The following is a 15418-nucleotide window of genomic DNA, read 5'->3' as shown; positions in this document are numbered from 1 at the left end:
CCCTCTGTTAAGACTATAAACTACACTGTATGAGTACATTTAGTGCATGTTTGCAAAATGCAGTGTTTTTTTATGTGTGAGACTAAACTTACCACAAAGCATTTTGAAATCGTACTACATTTTTGTGCGCGTGGTGGTAGGTTTGCCTACTAACTTAAGGATGTCTGTTCAGTGTAGGCAATGCAATGTTTTTGAGGAGGTTGCTGAAGTTGTTATCTAAAAATGTATCTATGAATTTGTTTAGAGGAAGTAATGCTTAATATATAAAGTATTTTCAGTAAACGTGGAGATATACCAGTTAATACACTATTAGATTAGTGGAAACACCCAAATTTCTGAGAGCACTAAGCTGTGAACTGTAGCCACCTCCCCTGAGCTTAGGGGACTCATTTTCACATTCTTTACATTCATTGCACATATGTTGAACTTATGTAATAACCCTTTCCTGATTTTGAGAACTAATTTAGCAGTTTCTTAAAAATATTCCTCCCCCTTCCATACAGATGTCATATGGTAAAGTTTAAACATGTACAGTTTGTTGATAGACTCAAAAGTGCTGGTTTAGAAGAGAATGTTCTTAGCACCTTATGGTTATGCAGCTATAATCTTGCTGAAAATTAAATACTATAAGCAAGTCAAGAGAGCATGGACCTCCTACATGTTTTTTTAAATTATATCCTGTGCCCGTATATACCTCCCCTCAGTGGTGACATGACTGTCCCCATTTGGGAACTGTATTTACGTATGTAACTGAAACTGGAAAGCAGTGTTACATAAATATATAGGAAGAGGAACTATAATGCATAATCACCATAACTATAACACTTTCTCTCCTAAACATATTACATATTGATAATTTCTTAAAAGCATCATTTTTTTATAGCCCTGTATAAATGAATGATAACTTGACAGTACTATTGGTGGTGAAAAGTTCCCTTTGTTTTTAAATTAAAGTATTTATACATCATCACTGAGTATCTTTGGGAAGGAACATTTTAAAGTTTTCTCCATAGAAGGCAAAATAGAGGCACTTGTTTGAAAAGTAATCAAAAATGATTTACTTTAATGCTGGATGAGTTGATAGTCTAATTGTTGACACTTTCTTGGTATTTGTGATATCGGATACATTTACGATGGAGGAATTTTAAAAGTTCTGTACGTCTCTCAAACACACGCACACACACGAGCTCTACCAATATAAAATTCCACAGTATTTTTCATTTCAGTCATATAACTAGGTAAAATTCATAGGATCCTACTGTAAAGTATTAACTCTCAATTCTAGTCATTCTAGAATGAGGGGATCAACTTTATCTTAATCAATGAAAATGTTTTTATTCACACAGCAAAAACATAGTTTACCTGATAGGTATTAAAAACTCACTTTCAAATTGTGTTAACTCTCAGACCACTGATGAATCATTTAGTAAACCACAGTGCAGTTTTTAAAAGCTACATGATGCCTTAGTGCCTTGGAAGTTAAGATACTTTCGCAAAGTGAATTTAGTAAGATTCAGGATTGGTACACCTATTGCTGGGGATTCAGAGGTGAGGAACAGTGTAATTGAATTAGGTCCTTGCGGTTTAGTAAAAATCAGTTATTTCACCATTGACTATGACAGATGACAACTGCTTTCATTACATTTTCATGAATGATGTGGTATTTGTCTTTTTTTCTTTTTCCAAGTGAGTTTGAAATGAGAGAAAATGTCAAGACAATTAAATGTGGAATTTTAAAATTTGGTTTTGTTGTAAATTAGAGAGTCTAGCGTGAACAGTGTGAGCTTTATATTGTAGTACAAGGGCAGACACTTCATGTAACTTTTAGGAATACGTTTACCAACAGGGATTTCTTTTGTTTTTTTTTACTATAGAAATACTTAACGTACTGTGAAGCTTAAAGACAGGAAGAAGAAACCTTGGAGGGGTAACGCATAAAAACAAAGGCGTATGTGATGAAGTATCCTACATTACGTGAACACAATTTTCCCCCTTCTGTTAAGACTATAAACCACACTGTATGAGTATGTGTACTGCATGTTTACATAATACAGTTTAATTTTGAAGGGTTATTTAAAAAGTATGTTTATTTATAATACCTAACAAGCTGTAAATATTGTATACTATTGATTTTTAATTTTATATAAGCAATTTTTTATTTCCAATTCATGTACAAATCTCATTGTGTATATAGCATAATTTCCTGGATAACACAAACTTTGCAGTGAATTTTAATTATTTTAATTGTAGTAAGCATAGAAATGTTGCTCTTTATTTTAAATTATTTTTCACCACTCATTTTCTTCAAAGGGCAGCAATAAATATATGCAAGTTATTTTTGATTATAGAAAGTTGGTCTGCAAAGACAAGATCTAGATTCCAATTCACTGCTTTAAAGAAAAGATGCACAATTAACATCACCCACTGTCTAATCTCAGGACCATTTCTGAGGTCCACGTGTGTCTCTCCTCTTCGTAATATACAGGGTGAACTCTTTACTGATACACACAAAACAACTGTTAAAAGTGAATCCAGCACTTAAATGTCATTACACAGAATTTATTGGATTAAAAATTTGTAATATACAGTATTTTAATAAAGTTTCTGTATTCAGTTTCATGCGCTTATATATAAATAAACCTGTCTTCAAAAGCTTTATGGGGTGTTTGATTCTTTACGACATATCTTTTTAACTCATTCCCTGTAGACTCAAGTGTTTCCTCTTACCCTTTTGTCAGGTTTTCTGGGCCAGTTTTACACTGGATTTGGAAGGTAGCATTGAAAAGGTGAGCAGGGAGTTTAAAAGACAAACTTGGCCTAGTTCATAGTTTTACCAAGGACCAGTGCTAGGCCACATAAGCATCTACTTCTAAGAATTACTGTTTTAAAGAGCCTACTGTCACATTTATTAATAAATGACTACCCTTTATTGAGTGCTTAGTATCTGTTAGACACCTCATAAGCATTCTTTAACACTTATGGTAACCTTTAGGTTAAAGAGATTACTAAGAATTATGAACGTGATCCTTCACTTTACTAATGAAGCATTTGAGGTTCAGAGAAGGTGATGAATTTCTCAAGGTCACACAGCTAATAATGCTCAACTGGGGTTTTCTTACTCTAACCTATGTTTTTTCCCCACCGTGCTATGTTGGTTTCTATAGAGTATTCTGGGAGCTCTTATAATGAGATAAGATCTCATTTTTGACAAAGACCAGACAGCATTATGGGGATTTTCAAAATTATCAACTCAGAATTTGTATTGCCAAAGCTATGCATATTTTGAATTTTTGTTAGGGATTCCTAAGGGAAGGTACTAGGTACCCAGCTAGCTTCCACTAATTCTCCTGCCTGAGGAGAGATTGGGGCCAACAGAGCCAGTCACTGAAATTGTTACAAACCCCGATGGAATAAAAGCTTGCTTAACTTTAAAAATTGTGCAAGGAAAGTGGAAGTAAACATTTTTTTCACACATACTGACATATTTCATGTAATTACTACATTGAAATGTATTTTTTTTCTAGGTAACTTCTTCATTCAACCGTAAGAATTATAAAGTTATTAAATATATTTCCTTCCTGACCATGAGTCTTAAAGAGTTCTTGAACAAAATATAGATCTTGAGATTAAAAAGAAATTTTCTCTTTTGATTTTATTCTTTTTGGCTCTTGAAGTAATATTTTTATAGTATTTGTAATAGGAAAAGCTATATTTGGGTATTTTGATATTCACTGAGCGTTGAAAGCATGCATCGAATTTCAGATTTATTGCCACCTGTTTAGAACAAGACCAGAGGGAAAGGTAATCTAGAAGAAAGATGCTCAGTTCTTACATTGAGCTTGCTTTCTGATGGAGAATGAGTTGTGGAGGAAGAATATCTCAGACTTATCAAATGGATACTTATGTCATCTATGTTTTGAAGTTGAACCCTTGTTAATTCATAAAATGGTACCTAAAGTTTTAGGGTACAAAGAAAAAAGTAAACAGGATCTATGGCAGATCTCTGAGGAGGAGAATTGGGGGTCACCTCCAGCTTCCAATAGAATCTTAACAGAAGAGTCTGTCCCATTTCACTATTCCTGTTTATCTGCTTTTAATTTTCCATTATTCATTGTTATCAGACATTTTTCTTTTGGCCAATTTTATGAGTATTCTTCAGGCTCAGAGTTCTGGGGATTGAATTGCAAAATGGAATTGCATTAGGTGGTTTTCTGGCAAAGAAAAGAGTTTCATCACTAGATGGTGCTGTAGTTCTATTTTCCCCTTGCTTTTGTCTTGGCCATTCTTATCTATGAACCAACCCGAATTAAATCAGTCTGTACTTCTGGACTCATTTCCATAAAATACATCCATTTTATTTTGTTCGGATAAAAATACACGTGAGGAAATTAAATACAAGAAAAACCAAGAGTTTCCATGTTATCACTAATTTTCCAAAGAAGGTTAAGAAGCAGTGTTCAGGGGTTATTTACAAATTAGAAAACCACATTAATTTTGTGATTTTGGCAAATCATTAATCTGGACCTTGATTTATGTACTCTTCATAAATTTGTGTTCCAGCTCAATGCATAATGGTCTTTAATAGTCTATACTTTAATGATTTTTAATTGCATAGTTGGTCAACTTGTTGGGATAAAAGGAATATACCAACGTATCACAATCAGTCTTACACCATGAGACTTGGTTTTGAAGTCCTGCTCTGTCACTTAGGATATTAACTTGGGCCGAGCTATTTTACTTCTGTGATCTTCAGTTTTCTCATCAGTAAATGAGGATAATACCTCCTGGGGCTCAGCAAACACTCTGTCCCATGGGCTTCCTCCTCTCGTGTGTCATGTGCCCATAGAAAGATGATGTTGTTCTGGACTTTGCCATATGAGTTTTGACAATAAGTTCAGGTACCTCTATTTTCAAAGTCTTGTTTCCATACAGTGCACACTGGGATTTTAGAGAGGATTTGTTTCAGGTTTAAACTGTTCCACTGAACCGTGGGCTGCTTTGGCAGCAAAGTTGGCTGAGGGAATTTTTCAGAAACAGACCTCAGTGAAAAAGAGCCTGGTTAGAGAACAGAGTGGATAAACTTGCTCAGCTAACAAATTCCTTGCATTCTCTAAACCAAATATGTACAGGATGAGGAAGCCAAAGCAGCCAACATAAATCCCCCGAAAGATGGTCGTGACTCGCCTGTCAGCCGTGCACATAGTCATCCACCACCTCAGATCCTGTTGCAAGTGGGCTTCTTGGCTTTGTTTATTGTTCTGCAGGGACAGCCAATGGTTCAAACACAGAGAAGTGTTGGTCTCTTCAGCTCCAGAATGTCTGACCTTAAAAGCTCAAGTCTTAGTACACAGCAGGGTCTGTAATAGCCTCGGAGACAAACATGCACTCCAGGTCTTAAAGCAATCAGAACGGCACTTAAAGAGACCAGAGAAGGGACCCAACAGATTTTCATAAAATGACATCTCTCCTGTCCCTTTTGCTTATTTTTTTGTGGGAACTGGTATTGGTGGGTGACTACAGGATGTGCTACAAGAAGACACTTGTGTTGTCTTTGATGTGGAAAATAATAGAAGGTACAGAGATGGGTGGGAGGCATTGTAGGGCTGAGGGAACAACAATTTTGAGAGACTTCAGACTTTTGAAGGCCCTGTGCATGTTAACTGAGTGGGAGGGTATCAGACCTGGGTCTTCTCCCTGGTTCTGACCCCTTGTGCACAGGAGAGCTCATGTTAGACTTAATCTCTCTATGACAATTTCTTCTGCGATAAACATGGAAATAGATTAGCTTCTTTTGTCTTCTCTTAAATGCAGGTTGAAACTTTCAATGGGACAACATCAGTATAGGTCTGTTGTTCTTGGAACTTTTTTAGACCTGGACCAGTTTGACACCTTGAACTTGACATGTGCCATATCTACGATAGTTTTAAGCTTTAATCCATCTTTAGATTTATTTGAAGATTGTCTAACTTGGAGACCTTTTGCAAGGTGAATTAGAAGGGATGAACATTTCAAATCTAAAGTATAACTTCTGTTGTATTTTTTTAACAAGTATCTGGATAAACTATGTAAGGCCTATATTATTGATAAGGTAGTCCTTGTAATAATGTTGGCATTCAACTTTCACTCTCAAACCATTTTCACATCTATAATCTCATTTTACCCTCACAATTTGTTCTTACTTGGAGGAAAAGAAAAAAATGTTTTTGTTTTTTTAATCAAAGTAATTTACCTGGTTAAACACAGGTCTTTCATGAGAACTGGGCAGCTGTTTGGACAAATGCCAATAATAAGAGCAGACCTGAAGTGGCCGCAGCAGCCTAGAGGCCTGAAGAGATCCCCGTGGAAACTGATCACTCCCTGGGTAACCCATGATCGGCTCATTCTCCTGCCACAATTCTTTGGCTTAAGAGTTTTTAACTCTTAAGGATGCGGAAAGGCCCACATGTGTTCACACAAGATCTTACTGGGGCATTAACCTGTTTTATTCTATCAGAAATATCTTACTTGTGATGGACATCTTCAGACATAAGAGTTACAGGACAGTGTTGACAGAATGCTCATTATCAGTAGAGGTGCCACCAAATTTAATTGTTTCCCAAGATTTCACTTAACTGAGCAGAGATTTTCCTTCATAAATAAAACAGCATGATTTTCAGAGGCCCTTGTGTCACCTTAACTGGTTTATCCACACCACCAATTATCTGGACAGGAAAAGTTGCCGAGTCAAAGCAAAACACTTAAGTCTTCCTGGACATTTTGAATCCAAAACAGACCAAAAGAAAAAAGTGTGATTTTGGTATCACAGAAATGGGAGGCAGCGTTTTACACCTGTAGACTGAGGCCTGCGGTGTGTCAGCAGCAGGTTTGTTGGCTACGATGGGAAACATGAACAGCGTGCTGATTAACCTCAGAATCAGGATCAAGAAGAAACACATCCACCCGTGACATCAGGAATCTGTGGTATCTGAAACTGTACTGGGAAACTATTAAAGGCCTGAACAGAAATTTAGATTGCAACAGTGCCCATAAACAAAGGCCAGCTCAACGTTATGACAACCCATCTACAATGGAAGGACAAGAGGCACAGATAATAAACTGACAAGTAACCCTAAAGGGATTTTTGCCTGACATTGAAATTTGTACCACATTGCAAAGATCTCTTTATATTTTCAAGCATTTCTTTCTCAAATGGATATAAACCTTGTATTCGCTCACCATGTCCAGAAGGGGGCAGAGGCGGTCAAGAGTCAGAGGGCTTCTTTACACGCACAGTAGATGGAGAATTAAGAGGGACCAAGTAGACATGATTTTTTGCAAAAGAACGGTCCCCAAAGTTAACAAGATGAGCCCTTCAAATAGGTTCTGTCACTAAAGCAGGGCTTTTTCCATAAGCTAAAATGAGGACAATCAAGCTAATACCTTTAATAATGGAAAATATCAACCTGAGAAATGTATCAAATCATCTGGTGAGGTTCCAATTTTATGACGTATACCTCAAAAAATTCGATGGTTACCTTAGCTGTTATAATCCAGTCTGGGCTCATCTTCTTGTCCAAAGCTACCAATAAATCTGGCTTTTTATACAATGATAAATTTGGTAAAATAAGGCCCAATCTCTTTAAAACTTCCCAGGCTTATCTGTTTTTTAAGCCACAATGAAACATGGGTCAGACTAAATGTAAATAGCACGTATTAAGTGTGTGCTGAAGAGCCTTCACTGGGAGAGGATCTTGAGAAAAAGAATTAGCTGGACAAGTGAGTTTGATAAAACTTGTCTTCTACATCCCTGCCTTAGAGATTCACAATTCACACAAGCATGTTAAAGACTTTCAAAAGCTTTGAGTTAGGAACCCTATTTGGCTTTGTTTCATTGCCATGAATTCTCTGAAGAATGTCTATCGTGATAAGAGAAATCTCTCACTTGCTGATCTGTGGGCTCCTAGAAAGCATTTCCAAGCATATTTAAAGAGTTCTACCTGGCATCACCAGGTAGATCTCCGGCTCAATCACACTAAATCTGATGCGGGGTTTTTTGGTTTCTTTTTTGCAGTACGCGGGCCTCTCACTGCTGTGGCCTCTCCTGTTGCGGAGCACAGGCTCCGGACGCGCAGCCTCAGCGGCCATGGCTCACGGGCCCAGCCGCTCTGCGGCACGTGGGATCCTCCCGGACCGGGGCACGAACCCACGTCCCCTGCATCGGCAGGTGGACTCCCAACCACTGCGCCACCAGGGAAGCCCCGATGATGCAGGGTTTTAATATCTAAGTTTTAACCTGAGTTTTTTATTCCCAGTGTTGCTCCTCTCTGGCCTCCAATATCTGCTGACCTCTGGCTCCTCATCCTTTGCTTGGACTCCACATAGCGGTACCTTCCCAGCCCTGTGGTGTCATGTTTGGCAGGTCTGTGTCAGGCGCTTCCTAACTTACACATCCTCTGGGGACTTCCCAGGCCCAAGCTCCCTGGATGGCATTTTGCTACGCATGGCCCAGGCTCAAGTTAGTCATATTAAATGGGACCCTCATATAAAATTCAAGGTTGCATCTGGCAAGTGTCCAATGAGAGGTGCTGGCTAAATGTCACAGCATTTCAGCAAAGGAAGAGACCCCTGGGGACTGGGAAGTTCAGGGGCAGCTTCACAGATGATTTGGCAATAGGACAGGCCTTGAAGGATGTTTTTAAAGGCAGAAGTGGTGGCCCATAATGAAGAGGAGAAGGGTGGACATGGACAGATCAGGTGGGAGAACAACGGAAACCCAGGTGGGGGGATCAGGATATGTGAAGTGAGTTACAGACAGGTGAAGCTGCAGTGGGAGACAGTGGAAGGTAAGACTGAAACGTAAACACACACCAGATACCAGGCACATAAATTTGAATTGTATCCTACAGGCAGAGGAAAACCAGAAACTTTCTGAGAAGGAAAAGTATACCTCCGTCTGAAATTCACGGAAGGCGCGTGTGGGGTAGTGTTGCTGCTTTTACATCAACGTGTCAGCTTTAACGAGGGCTTTTGAGTCAGAATCCTCCATCTGTTCCCACCTATTACTGCCACCTGTGAGCTTGAGAAAGTTACATGATCTCTCGGAACCTTAGTCTCCTCACATGTGACATGATTTCAAAAGCTACCTCAGCCTGTTGTGAGGCTTCAGCAGTGCAGTACTTGTAAAGTGACGGTGCTGTTGGAATAAAACACAGCTGCAGACATGCTCGACAAAGCCGTGCACGTAGAGATCTTTCTGGTCTGTAGTTTTCCAGCAACGTGGCCGGCGTGCTGCGTGGTCAGCTGCTTGTGCCTCGCAGGATCCCGGAGTCCACACCGCCCCAATTGCCCACAACTGAGAGAACCATGCTGTTACCCTATTTTTCCTTCTTGAGTTGTTGCGTTATTTGGTCGCTGGTGAGGCCCTTATCTCTCCATTCTCCTCATTAGCATTAGTGTCTGCTGTCATCGACAGACAGAGGCAGCCACCTGGACTGGCTCTGGGAGTATGACTTTTTGAAACCCAATCTGCCCAGTTACCTCCCAAGCAAAGAAGACGGTCAGAGGAAGGTGAAACCAATTGACCCCAACCCGGCAGTTTTTGCCTAGAGCTGGAAAACTAAAATTCCCTTTGTAGCTTCTCGCTTTCTTCTTTTTAAAGCTAGTTAATTGGGGGAAGGAATGCCAGATGGGAATTCTCTGTAATGTCTCTTATCAGGACACTACCTGGGCTCAAGGCACTGAAAATAAGTAAAAGTAAACTCTTATGCTGTGAGAGTTTATTTTAGACAATAAGACATTTAGCAAATAGCTATTACTAGCCAGAAATGTATTTATGTCCTTTGATGTATTGTTTCTCTCCATACACCATCTCTCCATGGGGGATTTTATAAAGTTAATTTTAACTTCCTCCCATCAACCCAGGCTCTCTCCTTCTGGACTGAAGGCCTCACTTTCTCCTCACGTGGTAGCTCCTTCCTCATGTGTCCATTCGGCCCCTTGTCTCTGACCCTGCACGTTCCAGTTCCACCTCCCCCCAGGCATGACACCCACCGTTGCAGCCTGCTCCAGGTGAGGTGTACCTGGACTTGGCCCCCTGGGGAAAGACTTGAGTAGGCTCCAGGTCGTAAGGAAAAAAGCCAATGGAGAGGGAGGGAAAGGTGACAGAGGGAGAGGGGGAGAAAGAGGAGGAGAGAGAGAGAGAGTGATTGATTGTTGGAGGGAAGCCCTGACTTGGTAAGACATCTCTGAAGAAAGGGAGGTAAGATCCAGTGTGCCTGAGGGTAAGTAGGTGATATTGCTACAATTCTGTGTTACATTATTATGAAATGACTACAGACACACACACACACACACACACACACACACACACACACACACACACACACACACACACACCCTCCCAGTGGAAAACATCACTTTCCCCTTCCCTTTAAGAAGGAATAACATAGGAACAAGACGGTTCTGTACCCTGGTTAGTGACTCTTGCTGTTGGGTTCTGGTGTGGCTGTTAACTGTGCATTTCCTAGTCTTATGGGCACTGGGGTAATTTTCATAAAGAACATTCCTAATCCACATTTTCATTCTTGTGTACCCCAGAAGCCCAAATCCTGCTAAAACTTTAAAGCCTATATTTTACCTTTTTAACTTCCTATTGTTTAATTGCATTTATAATAAAATAACACATCTTTCAAATCAACGTGATACCAGCAGGATTGTCAGAATATCTTCCTGGATTTATAAACAGGTATTTAGAAGCTTTCAGTACTAGGTGATAAACTAAAAATAGCTAGATCAATAAATAATTTATGGAGCAAATTTATACTAAAAATGATTTATTTTTAGTATAAATCGGTAGGAAGGTTCTCATGAATGATATCTGCAGTAAGTAGAACATTTTTTGTTTTATTAAAACATTAAATAGCTTAAAGCTGCACTAAGACTTTTGGGATACACTATAGCCATATTTTATGAACTGTAGATTAGACAACAATATCACATCACTGTTAAACTTCTTGAATGTGATAACTATACTGTGGTTACATAAGAGGGTATCTTTGTTCTCAGGCAAACACTGGTACGTTCAGGGGTAAAGAGGAATCATGTATGTAACCGACTCGTTATATTAATATTAATGTTATATAAATTATATTAATGTTTATAAATTATAATAATAATTACATAAAGAGAGAATGAATGATAAAGCACATGTGGATCAATGTTAAAATCTGGTTTACCCGGGTAAAGAGAGTATGAGAGATCTTTGTACTATTTTAGCAACTTCTCTGTAACTCTGAAATTATTTCAAATAAAAAGTTAAGATATATATATATATATATTTATAATACCCATATATAGTATGGCCATATATTATATACAGTTGTCCTTCGGATCTTTGGGGTCTGACTCCAGGACTCCCACGGATACCCAAATCTGAGAATGCTCAAGTTCCTTATGTAAAATGGCATAGTGTTTGCATATAACCTATGCACATCCTCCCATATACTTCATTTTTTTAATTTAAATTAATTAATTTTTAAATATATTTATACAGCAGGCTCTTATTAGTTATCTATTTTACATATATTAGTGTATTTAGGATAATCCCAGTCTCCCAGATCATCCCACCACGTCCCCTCCCCATCCCCCCCTCTTTCCGCACTTGCTGTCCATACGTTTGTTCTCTACATCTGTATCTCAATTTCTGCCTTGCAAACCGGTTCATCTGTACCATTTTTCTAGATTCCACAAAAATGCGTTAGTATACAATATTTGTTTTTCTCTTTCTGACTTACTTCACTCTGTATGACAGACTCTAGGTCCATCCACCTCCCTACAAATAACTCAATTTCATTTCTTTTTATGGCTGAGTAATATTCCATTGTATATATGTGACATCTTCTTTACCCATTCGTCTGTTGATGGGCATTTAGGTTGCTTCCACGTCCTGGCCATTGTAAATAATGCTGCAGTGAACACTGGGGTGCATGTGTCTTTTTGAATTATGGTTTTCTCTGGGTATATGCCCAGTAGTGGGATTGCTGGGTCATATGGTAATTCTATTTTTAGTTTTTTAAGGAACCTCCATACTGTTCTCCATAGTGGCTGTATCAGTTTACATTCTCACCAACAGTGCAAGAGGGTTCCCTTTTCTCCACACCCTCTCCAGCATTTGTTGTTTGTAGATTTTCTGATGATGCCCATTCTAATCGGTGTGAGGTGATATCTCATTGTAGTTTTTTTTTTTATGGCTGCATTGGTCTTTGTTGCTGCACGCGGGCTTTCTTCTAGTTGCAGCAAGCAGGGGCTATTCTTCGTTGTGGTGCACGGGCCTCAATAGCTGTGGCACACGGGCTCAGTAGTTGTGGCTCGCAGGCTCTAGAGAGCAGGTTCAGTAGTTGTAGCACACGGGCTTTGTTGCTCAGCGGCATGTGGGATCTTCCGGGACCAGGGCTCGAACCCATGTCCCCTGCATTGGCAGGCAGATTCTTAACCACTGCACCACCATTGAAGCCCTCATTGTAGTTTTGATTTGCATTTCTCTAATAATTAGTGATGCTGAGCAGTTTTTCATGTGCCTCTTGGCCCTCTGTATGTCTTCTTTGGAGAAATGTCTATTTAGGTCTTCTACCCATTTTTGGATTGGGTTGTTTGTTTTTTTAATGTTGAGCTGCATGAGCTGTTTATATATTTTGGAGATTAATCCTTTGTCTGTTGATTCGTTTGCAAATATTTTCTCCCATTCTGAGGGTTGTCTTTTCATCTTGTTTATAGTTTCCTTTGCTGTGCAAAAGCTTTTTAAGTTTCATTAGGTCCCATTAGTTTATTTTTGTTTTTATTTCCATTACTCTGGGAGGTGGGTCAAAAAATATCTTGCTGTGATTTATGTCAAAGAGGGTTCTTCCTATGTTTTCCTCTAACAGTTTTATAGTGTCCAATCTTACATTTAGTTCTTTAATCCATTTTGAGTTTCTTTTTGTGTATGGTGTTACGGAGTGTTCTAATTTCATTCTTGTACATGTAGCTGTCCAGTTTTCCCAGCACCACTTGTTGAAGAGACTGTCTTTTCTCCATTGTATATCCTTGCTTCCTTTGTCATAGATTAGTTGACCATAGGTGCATGGGTTTATCTCTGGGCTTTCTATCCTATTCCATTGATCTATATTTCTGTTTTTGTACCAGTACCATATTGCCCTTATTACTGTAGCTTTGTAGTATAGCCTGAAGTCAAGGAGTCTGATTCCTCCAGCTCCGTTTTTTTCCCTCAAGATTACTTTGGCTATTCAGGGTCTTTTGAGTCTCCATACAAATTTTAAGATTTTTTGTTCCAGTTCTGTAAAATATGCCATTGGTAATTTGACAGGGATTGCAATGAATCTGTAGATTGCTTTGGGTAGGATAGTCATTTTCATAATATTGATTCTTCCAATCCAAGAACATGGTATATCTCTCCATCTGTTGGTATCATCTTTGATTTCTTTCATCAATGTCTTATAGTTTTCTGAGTACAGGTCTTTTACCTCCTTAGGTAGGTTTATTCCTAGGTATTTTATTCTTTTTGTTGCAATGGTGAATGGGATTGTTTCCTTAATTTCTCTTTCTGATTTTTCATTGTTAGTGTATAGGAATTCAAGAGATTTCTGTGCATTAATTTTGTATCTTGCAACTTTACCAAATTCATTGACGAGCTCTAGTAGTTATCTGGTGGCATCTTTAGGATTATCTATGCATCGTATCATGTCATCTGCAAACAGTGACAACTTTACTTCTTTTCCAATTTGGATTCATTTTATTTCTTTTTCTTCTCTGATTGCCATGGCTAGGACTTCCAAAACTATGGTGAATAATAGTGGCGAGAGTGGACATCCTTGTTTTGTTCCTAATCTTAGAGGAAATGCTTTCAGTTCTCCACCATTGAGAATGATGTTTACTGTGGGTTTTTCATATATGGCCTTTATTATGTTGAGGTAGCTTCCCTCTATGCCCATTTTCTGGAGAGTTTCTATCATAAATGGGTGTTGAATTTCATCAAAAGCTTTTTCTACATCTATTGAGATGATCATATGATTTTTATTTTTCAATTTGTTAATATGGTGTATCACATTGATTGATTTGCATATATTGAAGAATCCTTCCATCCTTGTATAAATCCCACTTGATCATGGTGTATGATCCTTTTAATGTGGTGTTGGATTCTGTTTGCTAGTATTTTGTTGAGGATTATTGTATGTATATTCATCAGTGATAATGGCCTGTAATTTTCTTTTTTTGTAGTATCTTTGTCAGGTTTTGGTATCAGTGTGATGGTGGCCTCATAGAATGAGTTTGGGAGTGTTCCTTCCACTGCAATTTTTTGGAAGAGTTTGAGAAGGATGGGTGTTAGCTCTTCTGTAAAGGTTTGATAGAATTCACCTGTGAAGCCATCTGGTCCTGGAATTTGTTGGAAGATTTCTTTCTGTTTTTCTTTTAATAAATTTATTTATTTAATTAGTTTTGGCAGTGTTGGGTCTTCGTTGCTGCATGCGGGTTTTCTCTAGTTGCGGCAAGTGGGGGCTACTCTTCATTGCGGTGCGCGAGCTTCTCATTGCATTGGCTTCTCTTGTTGTGGAGCATGGGCTCTAGGCTTGCGGGCTTCAGTAGTTGTGGCACACGGGCTCAGTAGTTGTGGCTTGCGAATTCTAGAGCACAGGCTCAGTAGTTGTGGTATATGGGCTTAGCTGCTCTGCAGCATGCGGACCAGGGCTCGAACCGATGTTCCCTGCATTGGTAGGTGGATTTTTAACCACTGCGCCACCAGGGGAGTCCCTCCCTCTTTTTCTTGATGAGTCTGGCTAAAGGTTTATCAATTTTGTTTATCTTCTCAAAGAACCAGCTTTTAGTTTTACTGATCTTTGCTATTGTTTTCTTTGTTTCTATTTCATTTATTTCTGCTCTGATCTTTATGATTTCTTTCCTTCTACTTACTTTGGGTTTTGTTTGTTCTTCTTTCTCTATTTAGGTGTAAGGTTAGATTGTTTGAGATTTTTCTTGTTTCTTGAGGTAGGATTGTATTGATATAAACTTCCCTCTTAAAACTGCTTTTGCTGCATCCCATAGATTTTGGATCATCATGTTTTCGTTGTCATTTGTCTCTAGGTATTTTTTGATTTCCTCTTTGATTTCTTCAGTGATTTCTTGGTTATTTAGTAACGTATTGTTTAGCCTCCACGTGTCTGTGCTTTTCACGTTTTTTTCATGTAGTTTATTTCTAATCTAATAGCGTTGTAGTCGGAAAAGATGCTTGATATGATTTCAATTTTCTTAAATTTACTAAGGCTTGATTTGTGACCCAAGATATGATCTATCCTGGAGAATGTTCCGTGTGCACTTGAGAAGAAAGTGTAATCTGTCTTTTTTGGATGGAATGTCCTATAAATATCAATTAAATCTATCTGGTCTATTG

Source organism: Phocoena phocoena, chromosome 10 (assembly GCF_963924675.1).
Source record: "Phocoena phocoena chromosome 10, mPhoPho1.1, whole genome shotgun sequence".
Classification (NCBI taxonomy): Eukaryota; Metazoa; Chordata; class Mammalia; order Artiodactyla; family Phocoenidae; genus Phocoena; species Phocoena phocoena.
Note: the sequence above shows the minus strand (reverse complement) of the source record.